Raw genomic sequence first — 6196 nt, 5'->3', positions numbered from 1 at the left:
TTGATTTTCTTGGCAAAAACAAGAAAAAAAAAGCCTTATGTATGAACTCCTCATAAATAAGCATGAGAGACGTAAGCAAACGATTAAAGGTCCGTACATTTTCCTCCCCTCTTGGTGCAAGCTCTTCCTGTGCAAACTCTAGAGCCTCTTCTACTTTTCCATATCGTATTAATTCTATTAGCCTTTGTTGTTGTAGATGGAAATATAGTTGTGGATTGGTATCAAGAATCTGAACAAAAAAAAAAGCATAACGAAATCAGAAATCAATAAAGCAACTTATATGCGTGGTATACCCCGATATCATCATGCTTGTTCACATCTACATATACATAAAGCAGTGTACATTGGCAAGCAATTGCACCATTTCAAATGAGACTAGCCAGCTGAGACAAATAAAAAATTCCTGATTCATTGGAAATGCAAATTATACAAATACACAAAAATAACAATTCCATGCATTTATCCCACTATGGGGGGTCGGTTATATGATCATTTTTCTCCATTGTATTTTGTTAAAAGTCAAATTCTCATTTAACTAATTAAAAAAGGTCATTTTTAATACTATATGATACAACCTAAAAACAAACTTAACTTTTAGAATGCAAATAAAAACACACTTTCTTTTTCATTCACATAAACCTAAAATAACACAAACAAACAACAATAAGCAGTACTAACACTACTTACAAGTTACAACTTATAATAGAAAAAGACACAACACAACTTAAAACTTACAATAGTTTTAGAGAAGAAAGATACAGGTGGAATGAGAACTGCGGAGATAAGTATAGATAGAAGTTTGAGACGAAATATAAGAAGGATAGGGAGAAGAAGATAACTCGCAAGCTATGACAAATCCGCAGGTTTTGAATGATCACATTCCAAAAATTCTTCGAAGTCTCCTTTATCACAAACGAAATCATCCACTATTTATAGGAGAATGAAGGGGAAATTGCATTAAATAGACCAAATAAATGTGCCACCAAATAATCCAGTAAGACAGCCCTCATAATAAGAAGTTAAAGCACTTAACATAGGAAATCAGCAGGGGGAAAATACGAACAACCAGCAGTTAGGAAACCAAACAGTCATAGGGAAAACCAAGTAGCTAGCAGCAGAAAATCGAACAACCATAGGGAGAACTGACAACCAATAGCAGGGAAAGCAAATTTCAGCAGGGAAACCAGGGGCCAACAAGGAAAATGAAGGGGGTCAACATAAAAAATTGAAATTTATTGGAGAAAGAAAGCTAGAAATACAAGTAGAAAATAAAGAAAACATAAAACGACAACTCTTGATTGCATCACTCTCTAACCAAATCTTTTTAGGTTTGTCTCTACTTTTTTTAACACAGGCCAACATTTTATCTTTTTGCTTTAGTCATGGATGTTCTCACTAGACATTTGCAAGAGGATGTACCTTGGTGTATGCTTTTTGCTGATGATATTCTTCTTGTTGATAAGACTAGAGAGGGAGTTGAAGGTAAACTTGAATTATGGAGGTCAACCTTAGAGTCTAAAGGTTTTCACTTGAGTAGATCTAAAACGGAATATATGGAGTGTAATTTTATTAGTAATAGACCTAGTGAGGGGATTGTGACATTGGGCGATCAAGTCATTAATAAGAGTACACCTTTTAGATATCTTGGATCTATTGTTCAGAGTGATGGTGAAATAGATGGGGATATTATGAGCAGAATTCAAGTTGGATGGTTGAAGTGGAGGAATGCATCTGGATTATTATGTAATAGAAATGTACCCCTCAAACTTAAGGGAAAATTCTATAAGATGGTAGTGAGGCCTACAATGCTTTATAGTGCCGAATGTTGGCCATTAAAAGAGAAGCATAATACTAAGTTAAGTGTGGCAGAGATGAGGATGCTCAGGTGGATGAGTGGTTTTACCCTTAGAGATAGGATACGAAATGAGCATATACGTGAAAAGGTTGGAGTAGCTCCAGTAGAAGATAAGATTAGAGAGAGTCGCCTTAGATGGATTGGTCACATAAAACGGCAGCCTTCCTATGACCCGGTTAGGAGAGTTGAGGTATTAGATTTGACTTATGTTAAGCAAGGTAGGGATAGACCTAAAAAGACTTGGTTAGAAAATATTAGGAATGACCTTTCTTTATTAGATTTAAATGAGAATTTGACTTTTAATAGGGCACAATGGAGAAAAAGGATTCATGTAGCCGACCCCACATAGTGGGATAAATGCTTGATGTTGTTGTTGTTGTTGTTGTCTATCATATGCTAAGTAAAAAAATCCCACATCATTATCTTTTTTAGCCAAATAGATTTATCTTAAAAGGCTATAACATTAAATATCCATATACACCTTTGTGTTTTCTTGATGTTTTCACAAACATGTCTTAAGCAATTCAAAGTGTTTCCCACATAAAATTCCATCGCAACAATGAACCAATATAAAGTATTTGTTTACCATTATGGATAAGGGACGTCGCAATAGACCATATTTGATTAACTCATGCAGAGTTCTAAGAAACCATAATTAGGATATTAATAAAATCTTGTTCGCATCAACTCCAATAGTGGACATTAAAATACTATTTGTATTTACTAAGCAAAGACAAGGCATACAATCCATACTATGATCAAGGCAATAACATTATTTAAATAAGATGTTGATAAGTTAAGTGAGAGTGAATTATCAGCACACACCATTTAACACTATGAATTTATACACTATCTAGTAATTCAAATTTATATAATTTATTCTCAATGTGCCATTTTCTTCTATGGAATCAATAACAATTGAATGAAATATAAAACTTCCTAACTTATAATGCTTCATACTATAGAAATCCTTACAAATGAAAATAAAAAAAAAAGTAAAAAAAAATAAAAAATTCTTCATACTATAGATATTTTCCATACTTATGCAAGCACTCATTATAAAAGAAAGATATTATAACTAATTTTAAAAAAAATATTTGAGTTAAAAGCATTTCCATACGAATGGTTACAATCATTGGAAGTGAGCTAACATACTCCACTTAATAAAAGCGACAGGACATCTCAAGCATAAATGTGTCATTAGAAATAATATAAAGTTCTGCTTCATTTTAACTCCACATTTGCTCACAAAAGATTTTTTTGGGCGTTTTCTTTTTATTATGTTATTTTTCAGACTATATCACACATATGTTTTATTATTATTTCTATTGCGGGCCGAGAAATTCTCGGCGATAAAGTGGAAGGATTTTACGTCTTAGCAGTGTATGAAAGTTCATCATACAAATAGGTAATTGAAATGATAAAAGAACATCAAGATTTTTACATGAAAAATCCTAGAAAAAGAAAAAACCCACGGAACCTTGCCCAGTTGAAATGATTCCACTAATGTTTAAGCAGATTATAGTAGCCAAATTGTCCCTTAACTTGAGGATAATGTAAATACAATGTGTTGAAGATATTTCCAAACTCCTTATGGATATCCTTGGGCTTGGATGAATGACATATGTTGGAAATATGGTGGTAGTCTACGAAAAGATGGAAGTTCAATGATGGTCGATGGTTGGAAAAAAATTCGATGGTAGTCGGTGAATAGTCAAAAGTTTGGTGGTGGTCGGTGGTCGAAAGAGAATGGATAGAAGTCCAGTGACAACCGATGGTCGGGAAGAGATTCAACAATTGTTGGTGAATGAATGGAAGTCCGACGATATTTGGTGGTCGGCGAATGGACGAAAGTTCGACCGTGGTCGGTGGTCAAGAAGAGATATTGCGGTGGATAACCAACTAATGGAATTTTGACGAAGGTCAGCGAATGGAAGATAGTCCAACAACAGTCGGTGGTCAGAAAGATATCTTGTGATGGTCGGCGAACGAATAGAAGTCTAGTTAAGGTTGACAAACGAACAAAAGCACGAGGATGGTCGGTGGTTGGGAAGAGATCCGGCGATGGTTAGCGATCAAACAGAAATCGAATGATGGACGACGAATGAACAAAAGTCTGCCGATGGTTGAATTTCTTCCAAACCATCGTAAGATCTCTTCCAGAACACCAAACGTTGTGAGACTTTCGTTCGTTCGCACACTGTCTTTGGACTTCCTTCTGTTTTCCAACCATCCCCAGATCTCTTCCCGACCATCGTTTATCGTCAGACTTTTGTGAATTTTTCTACCATCATCATAGCTCTTCCTGACCACTGGCCATTGTTGGACATCCGTCGCTTTGTTGACCGTCATCAGACTTTTGCACGTTCACCAACCATCGCTAGATCTCTTCCTAACCACCGACCACCATCGAATCTCTTCCAGACCACCGACCATCACCAGACTTCCGTTCTTTTGGTGACCACAACCAAATTTCTTCCCAATCATCAACCATTGTTTAAGTTCCATCATTTCATCGATTGCCACAAATTTTCTAATATTTATCATTCATTTGAGCTCAAGGATATCCATTTGAAGTTCAAAAATATCTTCAATACATTGTATTTATAAATCCTCTCATTAAGGGATGGTTTCACAACTGTAATATGCTTAAACATTAGTAGAATCTTTTCAATTGGACAAGATCCCTTGATTTTTCTCTTTTTCAGGGGTTTTCATGAAAACATTTGGTGTTTTTTTATCATTTAATTTACCTATTTGTGTTTTGAATTTTCATACATCGCTAAGACATAAAATCCTTCTACTCTATTATCATGAATTTTTCAACGAGTAAATGTTAGACACCATTTGTGGAAAACATTCCCAACACTTCTTCTTCAATGGCTGATTGAAGTAACACCAATAATTAAATTTCTCACTTCAGTACGCATCGAATTAGGTTCCCACATGGAAATCACAAGCATTGTAATTACTCAAGGAAAAAGCCTTATTCCTTGGAAAATTAAATTCGAAGGATGAAGGAATAACAAGCACAAATTTTACAAATATTGGAAGATGCAGGACAACAAAGGATATCATCTCAAAATGATGAAGCTCCTCTCCCACATCCTCATCAACATAATATCAGTTGATAATTCAAAAATGCTCATCGTCAGACTAATGCTCCTCCTCCATAATATGATCCAGAAATAGATGATGATGTAATTTCAACACGTCCTCCGGCCACGTAGATCCCACTAGATGTAAAATCTTTAACCTGCTCTATATACCCCTCGTGATGTTATACGTGATGAGTTATGATGTCTTTTCCATGTAGAAATCTCGCTAAAGGATATAAACTAATTCAATCCCCAATGCAGTTTCTAAGAATCATCTCCACTGATATATAAAATTCTCATACAACCTATTCCAATAGGATTCAAATTACCCACCATTGATCCTTATGATTGATTATCTGATCCTTATGAGTGCATTAATCATTATAGAACAATTATGTACATACAATAAAATTTTGATGCACTTCTTTGTCAAGTTTTACCTGCCACCTTAAAGGGTCAAGCTCGCACCTTGTTCTATGCTTTTTAGAGAAATACAATCTATAGTCACACTCATATTGTAAGGATCTTTGTTGAAGAATTCATTGCTGATTGAAGAATTATTAAGGATTCATTGTATCTCTCCAGAATCCATCAAAATGAAAGAAAATATTTGAAAGACTATTTTAAAGATTTTCTTCTGAAGCTCGACAAATTCTAAGAGTGGATCCTGAGCTACTACAAGGTATTTTCCTTGGAGGACTACGCCCAGACTATTTTACTCTTCATTTATGCAAGAGATTATTCATTCTTATACCGACCTAATTCACATGTTGAAGGCTCAAATTACTGTTGATGAGGCTATCAATGCTCATCAAAAATAATTTGAGCAACCTTCTAATAAAAGAAAGAATGAACATAAAGCTAGACCAGGAGCCAAAAAATCTTTAAAAAGTAATCAAGATCATTTATATATATATATATATATATATATATAATGAGGAGAACATTAAATAGCTTAATCCACTGAAGCCAAATACTGGAAACAAGATTATTATTGCCACTTTCATCAAAGCTAGGGACATACAACTAAAGCTTACAGATAATTTAAGGTTAAAATTGAAAGGTTGATTCAATAGGGATATCTGTATCAATTCACTCAAAAACCTCTGCTCAAAACAAAGCTAATCCTAATGCGGGTAGAATCAACAACAATAGAGACAATAATAAGCTAGCAACCAAATGGTTGGAAAAATTGAAACCATTGCTGGAGGACTCCAAATATCCTCTCAAGTTTTCCTTACCA

Source organism: Dendrobium catenatum, unplaced genomic scaffold (assembly GCF_001605985.2).
Source record: "Dendrobium catenatum unplaced genomic scaffold, ASM160598v2 fragScaff_scaffold_1413, whole genome shotgun sequence".
NCBI classification, from domain to species: domain Eukaryota; kingdom Viridiplantae; phylum Streptophyta; class Magnoliopsida; order Asparagales; family Orchidaceae; genus Dendrobium; species Dendrobium catenatum.
The sequence above is the reverse complement of the archived record's forward strand: the minus strand, read 5'-3'. Positions refer to the sequence as shown.